The sequence below is a fragment of the Lipotes vexillifer genome, unplaced genomic scaffold (genome assembly GCF_000442215.2).
Source record: "Lipotes vexillifer unplaced genomic scaffold, Lipotes_vexillifer_v1.1 scaffold182, whole genome shotgun sequence".
NCBI lineage: Eukaryota > Metazoa > Chordata > Mammalia > Artiodactyla > Lipotidae > Lipotes > Lipotes vexillifer.
Window position 1 is genome coordinate 7,590,197 of NW_006798798.1, and position 13,569 is coordinate 7,603,765.

General features: G+C 36.2%; 1 pseudogene; it reads left to right on the top strand.

Annotated features, from left to right (window-relative positions):
• The first annotated feature begins 267 nt into the window (after positions 1-267).
• Positions 268-13,569, top strand: part of LOC103081758 (zinc finger protein 607-like) — a 72,169-nt pseudogene continuing 58,867 nt past the window's right edge.

Below are 13,569 nucleotides of genomic sequence, written 5' to 3' on the forward strand. Positions count from 1 at the left end.
AAAAATCATTCAGATACTTTTCCATAAAGAATAAGAATGGGGGCTTCCCTGGTGGCGCAGTGGTTGAGAGTCTGCCTGCCGATGCAGGGGACACGGGCTCGTGTCCCGGTCCGGGAAGATCCCACATGCCGCGGAGCGGCTGGGCCCATGAGCCATGGCCGCTGAGCCTGCGCGTCCGGAGCCTGTGCTCCGCAGCGGGAGAGGCCACAACGGTGAGAGGCCCGCGTACCGCAAAACAAAAACAACAACAATAAAAAAAGAATAAGAATGGTTGGTTCTAGATGTAAGAGGATAGAAGGGAAATCTGTGAAATGTTATGAAGTAAGCAGACTGAGCATCTAGGAGGGTTGAATAATAGTGAAACTCAACTGAATATATGTTAATTATACACATCTCTATGCACAGCAGGGAATGAACAATATTGGTGGAGACATCTCTGTTTGATTGGATAACTGCTTAAAGAATTATTAGGTAAAACAAGGACCTTTTTCCTTTTACACATTTGGCTGAGCTACCTTGAATTTCCTTTAGTTCCTATATATATAGGAAGTAATGTAGGAAAAAGTGCACTTAATCACTGCAGTAAGGTATGAGAGATTAGAGGTAGGGAGAAATGTCTTTTGAGTGTTGTGAAATTATTTAAGTGATTATTATGATATTCAACTGCATTACAGTGACTTTGTAATATTTTTTTCTAGTATCATAGTTTGACAGTTATCATTTTATTCTAAAGTTAATCATTTAACACCTGCTATGTCCCGGTGAATATTTATTTTGAACGAAATAGGAATTATATCTTCCTTTGGGATGGTTTGGGAATCAGAAACAACAAAGCAAAGCGAAAATTAATGTGTATGTGTCGAAAACTGTGACATGAAGAAAAGAATCATGATGTTGTGATTGAGAATAAACATGGATCTACTTATAGTCAGCAGGGCAAGCATTTCTTTGCAAGAAATGTTTAACCTAAGATGAAAGGATGAATAGCCAGCCTTTCATTGAGCCCAGGAGAGGTGATTCTTAGGAGATGAAATAGCCTGTAAAAAGCTGTATGAAATGGAAAGGTTGTGGGCATAATCTAGGAGCTGAACAGTAGCAAGTGTCCTGAGAGAGTAGAGGACAGTTTCTTCCAGAGAAGTCTTTAGGTAAGCAAAGGCCATATTATATTCTTATGGTAACATGTTTGGATTTTATTCTAAGAGTAAAGGAAATGATTAATATTATTAAATGGGAACTCCTAAACTTTGATTTATATTGGAATCATCTTGTGAAGTTATTAAACATGTAGATGCCCAATTACTCCTTTATTTATTTATTTTTTTTTTCCGGTACGCGGGCCTCTCACCGCTGTGGCCTCCCCCGCTGCAGAGCACAGGCTCCGGACTCGCAGGCTCAGCGGCCATGGCTCACGGGCCCAGCCGCTCCACGGCATGTGGGATCCTCCCAGGCCGGGGCACGAACCCGTGTCCCCTGCATCGGCAGGCGGACTCTCAACCACTGCGCCACCAGGGAAGCCCCCAATTACTCCTTTAGATTTGATTCACCTTGGTCTGGGTTGGTACCCAAATAGCTGTACTTGTAAGAAGCTCTCCAGGTTATTCTGATTGACACCTAAATTTCAAATCACCACAATCTTACATAATCTCTCATTATTCTCTCAGCTCATATTGTTTTGACTTAAAACTACCTAATTATATTGAAAGTTCTTTAAGCCATTTATTTCAAGAATTGTTTTCATTTTGTATCCTATTTTTAAGATAGAAACTGTATGTTTTGCTGGCTGCTAGAAAGTTATCTTTGTTTGCTTTTTTGTTTTCTTTTAGGTTTACTCTCCAGGTATAAGACCAAGAAGTTATCTCCAGAGGACATTTATGAAATCAGTTTATACCGATGGAAGATAATAGGAGGAAGTAAAACTCCTTGTCTTAAAGGATCTATTTTGAGAAATGAGTGGCAGAGCAAAAGTGAGTTTGAGGGTCAATAGGGACCTCGAGATAGATATTTCAGTCAAATGAAAATCATCTATAACATGCCAACATGTAGAAAACATTCATCTTTTACTCTGAATCAGAGAATTCATAATAGTCAGAAACTTTATGAATATAGGGAATGTGGAAAACCCTTTAGTTGTGGCTCAAATTTTGTTCAACATGAGAAAATTCATTCTGGTGATAAACTTTTGATTGTAAAGAATGTGGGAATACCTTTAATAGTGTCTATCAGGAGTTCCCTAGCTGTCCAGTGGTTAGGACTCGGTGCTTTCACTGCCGTCAGCCCAGGTTCAATCCCTGGTCGGGGAACTAGGATCCCACAAGCCACGCAGTGTGGCCAAAAAAACCCAAAACAAAACAGTGTCTAAGTGTACATCAGAGATTTCATACTGGTGAGAAACCCTATGAATGTCAAGATTGTGGAAAAGCTTTTCTACTTTTTTTTCCTTACACAGCATCAGAAAATTCATACAGGTAAGAAACCCTGTGAATGTAAGGAATGTGGGAAAACTTTTAGTGCATGTGGTCAACTCACCTGTCAGCAGAAAATTCATACAGGCAGGAAGCCCTGTGAATGTTAAGGAATGTGGGAAGGCCTTTAGACTTGATTTTTTACCTCATTGAACACAGAAGAATACATACAGGTAAGAAACCTTATGAATGTAAGCAATATGAAAAAACCTTCAGTGTGTGTGAATAGTTTGACATAACAGTTCATACTGGTATAAAACCTTTTGACTGTAAGGTATGTGGGAAGGCTTTTAGTTGTAATGGCAACCTTAGAGTACATCATAGAATGCATACTGGTAAGAAATCATATGAATGTAAGGAATGTGGGAAGACTTGTGGGAGTATATTCTCAAGCTAGTGTACATAAGAAAATTCATACTGATGTGAAACCCTACAAATGTATAGAATGCGGGAAGGCCTTTAAATTTAGTTTCTATTTTACTGAGCATCAGATAATTCACACTTGTGAAAAGCCCTATGAATGTAAAGAATGTGGAAAGGCCTTTATCCATAGAACAGATCTAAAAGAACATCTGAGAATTCATTCTGGTTTAAAACTCTATGAATGTAGGGAATGTGGAAAGACCTTTAGTCATAGTGGAGACTTTAGACCATATCAAAGAATTCATATTGGTGAGAAATTCTGTGAGTGTAAAGAATGTGGAAAGGCCTTTAGACTTAATTCATACTTTACTGAACATCAGAGTTTTCATACTGCTGAGAAACCCTATAAGTTATGTAGGAAGGTCTTTAGACAACATTCACATCTTTATTGGCATCAGAGAATTCATAATGTAATGGAATATAGGAAAGCCTTTCCATGTCATTTTCTGTTTACAGAATAGCAAAATATTCATGCCAGAAAGAAATTCTGTGAATGTGACTCTTTCCAGACTGTTAATTTAATAAGTGTGTAACAGCCTTCTAATACCTCTCAATCCTTAAATTTTAGGAAGTTCGTATTAGGAAATAAACCTGTTAATGTAACTGTTAACCAAGAATTCCAAGAAGAGACCTGGTTGAATTAAAAAAAAAAAAAAAAAAAAGGAAAAAAGCGCTTTTATTTGGGGTTTGTTAGAACTGCAGCCCAAGAAACACAAATCCAAGAAAGTACTCGAATTGTCTTCTGCTGGACTATAAAATGGGGTAGGCTTAAAAAGGTAAACTTCAAAGTTACATAAGTTGTCAAGAATTAGGATGTGAGCTGGCAAGAGGTAAGGGTGCTTGTTAAAGAAGGATGCTTTGGGGTTCACAATTGTGTCGGGGTGGGAGACTTTTAAACTACAAGGTTGCAACTAGCAGCTGCTAGCAAATACTGTTTTGAAAACAGCTGGTGCTGTCCTTGAGTTTAATACAATTCAGAGAAAATTCAAGTTCTCAGTGATGCATGAATGTGTCTCAGACCAGATCCTCAGTGTCTGCCAGATTACATTTTTGTATGCCTGAACTATGAATACTCCATTATAATTTCAATTTGTCATCAAAATAATTGTGGGGAAGTTTTTAATCAATGACATATACTTATCATCATTGCCTTTACTATCTGTGTGATAGTGGGCAACACATTTACCCTTCTGTGTGTCATTTATAAAATGGTACCCACCTAAAAGTGTGGCTGATAGTTTATAACATGTACAATTTTGCAAAAACTACCTGGCCAAAAAACTCCTTTGAATGAAAAATGGATATGATTATTTTTATTATTAGCAACATTATACTTAGTGAGTTTCTTAATATAAAGACATAATGAAGGTAACAAATTTAGAAAGTCATTCATCACTTATTGTATTTCAGGAAATTCATCTTTGATAAAATCCATAAGAATATAAAGAACATGTAAAGATCAAATGCAGACTTCATTGCTTAAGTTCTACCAGAAAATTAGAGCTGAAAAGTAACCCTAAGGATTTAGTGAGTGTGAGAATATTGAACATAGCTGGTGAAACATCAGGGAATGGTGTGAAGGATTTTACCAATAATATAGAAGTTAAAAGGATAACAAAGAGCAAACTGCCTAGAAAATATTTACCAACTTTATTATGAAAAATTTCTGACAAAAACATAGAACATATTTTGTAATGAACATCCATTTACCCTTCACCTAGATATGAAAATTTACACTTTGTATATTTGCTTCATTTTTCTATAAAATATAATTTTTGCTGTACCATTTAAGAATAAATTGTAAACATTGTATCACTTTACCCTCAATAACTCAGTTTGTATCCTAGAAGTTAGGATAATACATATTACCAAAATATTATAATCATACCTTAAAAATTCTATACATTCTAATATTCAGTCCATATTTAATTTTCCCTAATATTCTCAAGAATATCTTTTAACAAGGATTCACTCTCCAGGCTCATACTTGTTAGTGGTTATGTCACTTTTAAACTGAACAGCACTCCCCCATCTTTGTTTCATGGTTATGTTTTTTTGAAGAATCCATCACAGTTGTCTTAGAATGTCTTGAGTTCTTGGTTTGTCAAATTTATTTCCTCATAATGTTCATCTTGTTACACTGCTTTCTAAATTGGAACTTAAGTAGAAGCTTGATTTGCCTCTTGTTAAACATTTTTAGCAAGAACACTTCACAGGTATCTGTGACTGCCAGATCTCTCATTATAAAACTATCTTTTTTTTTTTTTTTGTGGTACACGGGCCTCACTGTTGTGGCCTCTCCCGTTGCGGAGCACAGGCTCCGGATGCGCAGGCTCAGCGGCCATGGCTTACGGGCCCAGCGGCTCTGCGGCATGTGGGATCTTCCCAGACTGGGGCACGAACCTGTGTCCCCTGCATCGGCAAGCGGACTCTCAACCACTGCGCCACCAGGGAAACCCAAACTATCTTATTTTTTTGCAATTAGTAAGTAATTGGGTAACAATTTGCACCTTCCTCTTGGAAATGTATAATAATCTATATGTATAAAACAAGTAATAGATTAAACAGAAAGTCAAATTTTAAATTATAAGCCATTCAGAGAGGACTGGTACTGAAAGTCTATTTCAAAATTTGTGAGATGTAGCCAAACCTCTACTCAGTGTGAAATTAACATCCTTTGATGCATACTAGAAACTAAAATTAAGGGATGGGACTTTTTGTTATCTCCCACCTCAGCACCTATTCCAGTGTCTTTCTCATATATTAGGCACTTGATAAAACTTGAAAAAAATAAGCATTCAAGTGAAAAAGTTAAAAAATTACAAAATAAAACGAATGCTAACAGAAGGAAGTAGTTAATGCAATTTAAATTAGAAATTAATTTTAAAAAACACTCGTAGACTTACCCAATTTTTCCAAATTTGATAAAAGAAAGGAAAAATGACACAATTATAGCAGCATGAATAACAATAGGGATATTATTAACACAGATACTGATGTTGTTCTTTGTGAGGAAATATTATGTAAATTTATTTCAATATATACAAAATTCCAGTTAATGAATTATTGTCTAGAAAGTGAACTTTATTGAAATTGATAAGACATAATCAAGCCTGAAAAGACCATTAATGAGTGGGAAAGTTAAATTTAGCAAAAAAGCTCGTTTTTATAAGCCAGCACTTACAATCTGTTAGCTCCTTGGATAAAAACTTCAAGGAGATAATCCTTAACAGAATTTTTCCAGTTCATGCTGCATGACTGATGTAATCCAGATGACAAAACTAGAGAACAGTTATTAAAAGACAAAATCTAGATGAGTTCTAATTAAATAGAAAAGGCAAAAAGCTAAATAGAATATTTGTCAGCAAAATGATATAAAAGCATTATGCAGTAAATTCTCATTTATTTGAAATAAACCAGCATTGGAAATTTCTAATTATGTACATATCTAGCTTAAATGATTGAAAACAGAACTTGATCAATTCTCTTTTATCTTCTAGATTCATTGTCTTAGCCTTACTATCACTGATATTGTCCTGATTTCTCAAAATGAAAAAGTGCTCTCTCATTTTAACATTTTGAAGGTGATACAATTTAACAATCAGTGGCATCCTGTAATTACTTTCAAGTAAATACCAACCAAGATTTTTATGTGTATGAAAAGGTTTCATTGGTATTTTCGGGTAAGATCAACAGTGTTCCAGTATCAAAACATTTTATATTTGATGGAATGTATTGTATGTATATTACACATGCCTATACACACTCTAGACATAAGGATTTAAATTTAATTCTTTATAAGAGTTTCTTGAAAACAACCACCAAAACAAAGGCACTTCAATGTTTTTGTTTAGATTTTAATAAATGGTGCTGGGACTATTATACATACAATACATACCACATACAGGCAGCTCCTAAAAATCTAAATAACTTCTGGTGAATATCAGAGAATACCTGAAGTACTTGGCATTAGATCATCTAAGAAAACCAGATGATCTAAGACCAGAACATGAGAGAATATACACCACAATTTAAAAAGTAAGTGTGGCATAATGTGATCTATGTCTAGGGTTTGTCACAAGGAGCATGAGTGGAGACAGTGGCAACAGTGAGATTGCTGGGAGAAGTAATTGCACCTAGCATATCACCCTTTCTTAAACTAGTTAGTAAGTACTATTGTTTGCTTCTGGGAGAATGTGAGAGGCTACTGATTGGTATTATTCTGGAAAAAACAGGAGCATCCCTATACTTAGGACTAGCTGGCAAGGAATTTTGTACCACAGCAGCCTTCCTGCTAGCCTGTCTCTCTCTAAAAACAAATCAATACAAATCAAGGCAGCACATCCTAGTCCTGCCCTGAAGCAGATTACATCAAAAGGATCCTCAAGTGTAAAACTGAGGATATGTCAGAATACCAAACATTTGATCAAAGTTGATTCTCATATAATAGAGAAACAAAGCTAACCAACTGGAAATACTACCAGTAGAATAAACAGAACAGGGCTTTAAAGTATGAATAGCATCCTCAAAATGATGTGAACATATATACTATATCCCCAAAACAGAATCTACTAGAGATTACACAAGTTATTTAAATGTTTTTGCGAAAATAACTCAGTAGAGGGACTTCTGTTTCTAAAAAGATGGAATACATGTCCTTTTCCCTGTTCTTCCTGCTAAATACAACTCAAAACTCTGGACATTATATATAAAACATACAAGATGACTCTCAAAGATGAAGAGAAGCTAGTGACCACAGGACCTAAGGAGCAACATGGGGTGAGTTCCACAGGTTTCATTTTTATCCCAAACTTGGAGCTAAAGAAGCTGGTAATTGAAATGCTAATGTGCAGAGGCTGAAAAAAAGTCTCAAGAAAAGCCTGTTCTCTCCAACCAGAGAAACAGGAAAGGACAGCCTAACAAGACATGAAACTTTTAAACAACTGCTCTACTTCAGGCAAACACCACCAAAAAATCTGTGGCCCTATCCCCACCACTGACACCAGAGGCCAAATGGAGACTCTAGCCCTCTGACCTTTATTAGGTTGTAAAAAAGTATCCCCAATGTCCCCACCAGATTGTGTCAGAAAAAGTTGAGTATGAAGTCCAGCCTTTAATGGGCCCCTCCACTACCAGTACAATGTCAATGGTGCCTAAATGGGGAGCCTGACCTTCCATAACCAATGAAAATATTGTTCAGGAAATGAGAAATAAAGAACAGCCTCAGATGAAAATGATTTTTAACAGGCATACCCTCAAAGAATGACTTCCAGGATTTGTTGCCAACAAAACTACCTCCAAAGAATGCCTAAACCTGTAAACAAAAATGAAACATTAAAGAATCATGGAAAACAAGGAAGGTAGACAGAACACCATAAGAGCAAAACTGTGGGTAAAATAGACTTTCCTTTCCTTAATTATGTTTGACAGTTGAAACAAAAATCATAACACTGTCTAATGTGGTCTTCAAGAAATATTCAAGTCAATTAGAAATGAGAAGAAAGGAAAGTAAGGTTTCTACACTTACAGTGGATAAATGTTGAACCATTATACTTCAGTATATACAGTTGGCCCTCCATGTCTGTGGGTTCCATATCCACAGGTTGAAAATATTTGAAAAAAAATTCCAGAAAGTTCCAAAAAGCTAAACTTAAATTTGCCACATGCTGGCAACTATTTACATAGCATTTGCATTGTATTCCCAACTATTTACATAACATTTACATTTTATTAAGTATTATAAGTAGTCTAGAGATAATTTATAGTATACAAGCATGTGTGTAGGTTATATGCAAGTACTACACCATTTTATGTAAGTAGGGAATTGGGCATCTGTGGATTTTGGTATATGTAGTGGGTCCAGGCATTAATACACTGTACCAGGGGACAACTGTATATATTATGTCATGCCTAGAACAACTCTTAAAAAAAATATGAGACCCCACAAATACTAAACAGAAAAATAGCAGAGTAGGAAACTACAGCAGTCCATCCAACCACAAAAGTAATTAATAGACTGGCAAAAACAGAATCAACTTTTTCAAAAATCTGGTAACTAATTAAAAGCATACAGCATTCAAAGAACTGCTGAATCAAGAAACAAGTGTAATCATACTAAGTGAAGTAAGTCAGAAAGACAAATACCATATGATATCACATATGTAGTCTAAAATATAGCACAAATGAACTTATCTATGAAACAGAAACAGACTCAAAGATACAGAGAACAAACTTATGGTTGCCAAGGGGGTGGGGTGGGGTGGGGGAGGGATGGATTGAGAGTTTGGGATTAGCACATGCAAACTATTATATATAGAATGCATAAACAACAAGTTCCTACTATATAGCAGAGAGAACTATATTCAATATCCTGTAATAAACCATAATGGAAAAGAAAAAGTAACCAAGTGAATCTCAGAGCTTTGTGGTATTTTAATTTACCCTGGTCCCATGCCTCAATCCCCAGCTCAGCAGCAGTCCTGACTACAACAGCCCACACTCCCAATACTGCTACCTAGAATCTATAGGAAAGGGGAAATCACAATAGGAAAGGCAAATATATATTAAGGATTAAAGATTACTTAACCCAGTATGTAGATTAAAAATAAATTTTTAAAATTGTAAAAGTGATAACTACAATAAACAGTAAAAGGATAAACATGAAGATATAAAAGAGAACATCAAAATAAAGTCTGGGAGGAGGGAAATATAAAAATATATATCTTTTAGAACATGATTAACTTGAATGATTATCAGTTTAAAACAAGTAGATATAGTTATGGGTCAGCATACTTGAACTCCATGGTAACTACAAAGCAAAAACATACAACAGATTCACAAAATATAAAAAGAAAGGAACTCAAGCATATCACAAAAGAAAATCATCAGAAAAAAAAAGGACTGCAAAAACAACTGCAAAACAAGGATTAAATGGCAATAAATATACACCTATCAACAATTACTTTAACCATCATTGGACCAAATGCTCCAATCAAAAGACATAGAGTGGCAGATTGGGGGAAAAAGAAAAATAACATGCAATGCTGCCTAGAGACACTCACTTCAGGGCAAAAGATACAGACTGAAAGTAAGGGGATGGATAAAGATATATCATGCAAATAGAAAATAAAAAAGGGGTAGCAATACCCATATCAATCAAAATAAAGGCCATAAAGAAAAAGGCATTATATAATGATATAGGGATAAATACAAGAGGAGGATATTACACTTGTTAACACGTACACACCCAAAACAGGAGCACCTAAATATATACAGCAAATACAGACATAGAGGGAGAAATTGACAATGCAATATTATGAGACTTTAACACCCCACTAACATCAATGGACGGATCATACAGACAGAAAAAATAAATAAGGCAAGAGAGATCCTAAATGACACAAACCAGTTGTACTTCATTGATATCTACAGGACACTACATCAAAAACAAACAAAAACAAACAGAATACACATTCTTTTCAAGCACCCATGGAATGTTTTCTAGGATAGACCACATACTAGGTCACAAAAGCCTTAGCAAAGAAGAGGATAGAAATTATTTCAAGCATCTTTTCTGACCACAACGTTTGAAACTAGAAATAACCAACAGAAAGAAAACAGGAAAAGAAGGAAAACGTAGAGACTAAACAACATGCTACTTTAAAACCAATGGATCAATGATGAAATCAAAGAAATCAGAAAACTACTTGTGGCAAAAGAAAATGAAAACACAACATTACCAAATCTATGATGCACCAAAAACAGTTCTAGGAGGGAAGTTCATAATGATACAGGACTTCCTCAAGAAATAAGAAAAAAATCTCAAAAAAAAAAACCCAAAAAAAACAACCTAGGGACTTCCCTGGTGGTCCAGTGGTAATGAATCTGCCTTACAGTGTGGGTTCAATCCCTCATCAGGGAACTAAGATCCCACATGCCATGGGGCAACTAAGCTCGCACGCCACAACTACTGAGCTTGCATGCTTCAACTACAGAGGCTGCGTGCCAAAAACTACTGGGCCCACACACCCTGGAGCCTGCACACCACAACTAGCGAGAGAAAACCCACATGCCACAACTAGAGAGAAGCCCACACACTGCAACAAAAGATCCCACATACCTTGACAAATATGCCACGTTCTGCAACTAAGACCTGACACAGCCAAAAATAAATAAATAATAAATTAATCTTAAAAAAAAAAACCCAACCTAAACTACCACCTACAACAACTAGAAAAAGAACAAACAATGCCCAAAGTCAGCAGAAGAAAGGAAGTAATAAAGCTCAGAGAGGAAATAAAGAGATTTTTAAGCTTACCTGGTGGCACAGTGGTTAAGAATCCACCTGCAGGGGACATGGGTTCGAGCTGTGGTCTGGGAAGATCCCACATGCCATGGAGCAACAGCCTGTGCACCACAACTACTGAGCCCACATGCTATAACTACTGAAGCCCGTGTGCCTGGAGCCTTGCTCTGCAACAAGAGAAGCCAATGCACTGCAATGAAGAGTAGCCCCCATTCACCACAACTAGAGAAAGCCTGTGCACAGCAATGAAAACCCAATGCAGCCAAAAATAATTAAATAATTAAAATTTAAAAAATAGAAAAGATCAATAAAACCAATAACGGGTTCTGTGAAAAGTTTTTAAAAATGGACAAACCTTTAGCCACACTCACCAAAAAGAAGAGACAGGATCCAAATAAAATAAGAAATGAAAGAGGAGAAATAACCAATACCACAGAAACACAAGAAATCATGACAATACTATGAACAGTTATATGCCAACAAATTGGACAAGCTAGAAGAAAGGGACAAGTTTCTAGAAACAGCCTGCCAAGAATGAGTCAATAAGAAACGTAATTTGAACAAACTGATCACTAGAAGTGAAATAGAATCTAATTTTAAAAACTCCCTACAAACAGAAGTCCAGGACTGGACAGCTTCACTGGGGAATTCTACAAAACATGTAAAGAAAATTTAATACATATCCTCAAACTACTCCAAAAAATTTAAGAAGAAGGAACACTCCCAAATTCATTTTTACAAGGCCACCATTACCCTGATACCAAAACCAGACAAAGACACTACAAAAAAAGAAATTACAGGTCAATATATTTGATGAATATAGATGCAAAAATCCTAAACATATTAGCAAACCAAATCCAACAATACATAAAAAGGATCATACACTATGATCAAGTTGGATTTATTCCAGGGTCACAGGGATGGTTCAACATTAGCAAATCAATCAATATGATACACCACATTAACGAAGAATAAAAATCACATGATCATCTCAATAGACACAGAAAATCCATTTGACAGCATTCAACATCCATTCATGATGAAAAAATTCCTATCAAAGTATGAGAGTGTACATGGAACATATCTCAGTAAAATGAAGGCCATTTATGACAAACCTACAATTAACATAGTACTCAATGTGAAAAGCTGAAAGCCTTTCCTCTGAATATTCAGAAACAAGTATAGGACATCCACTCTTGCCACTTCTATTTAATATAGTGTTGGAAATCTTAGCCACTGCAATCAGATAAGAAGAAGAACTAAAATGTATCCAAATTGGAAAGGAACAGGTAAAACTCACCATTTGCAGATGACATGTTAACCTATATAGAAAACACCAAAGTGCCCACCCCAAAAATATAAGAAGTAATAAATGAATTCAGCAAAGCTGCAGGATACAAGATTAATATACAGAAATCTATGGTGTTTCTTTACACTAATAATGAAATATAAGAAAAAGTGGGGGGGAAATCCCATTTAAAAGTGTCAGAAAAAATAAAATAACTAGGAATAACCTTAACCAACGAGGTGAAAGACCTATACACTGAAAACTATAAAACACTGATGAAGGAATTTGAAAATGTGACACAAAGATATGGAAAGATACCACCACTCTTGGGAGAATTAATATTGTTAAAATGGCCATACTTCCCAGAGCAATCTACAGATTCAATGCAGTCCCTGTCAAAATACCCATGATATTTTTCACAGAACTAGGACAAATAATCCTAAAATTCAAATAGAACCACAAAAGACCCAGAATTGCCTAAACAATCCTGAGAAAAAGAACAAAGCTGGACGTGTCACCTTCCTTGACTTCAGACTGTACTACAAAACTCCAGTAATCAAAACAGCATGATAAACTTCACTGTAGCACTATTTACAATAGCCAAGACATGGAAGCAACCTAAATGTCCATCAAGATATGGATGGAGGGGGCTTCCCTGGTGGCACAATAGTTAGGAATACACCTGCCACTGCAGGGGTCACAGGTCCAAGACCTGGTCCGGGAAGATCCCACATGCTGCAGAGCAACTAAGCCTGTGTGCCACAACTAATGAGCCTGTGCTCTAGAGCCTGTGAGCCTCAACTACTGAGCCTGCATGCCACAACTCCTGACACCCACACACCACACTTAGACCCCATGGTCTGCAACAAGAGAAGCTACCGCAATGAGAAGCCTGCATACCGCAACGAAGAGTAGCCTGCACTTGCAGCTAGAGAAAGCCCGTGTGCAGCAACGAAGACCCAATGCAGCCAAAAATAAATAAATTTTAAAAAGAGAGGAATAAAGAAGATATAGTGTGTATGTATATATATATATATATACACACACACATATACACGATGGAATATTACTCAGCCATAAAAAAGAATGAA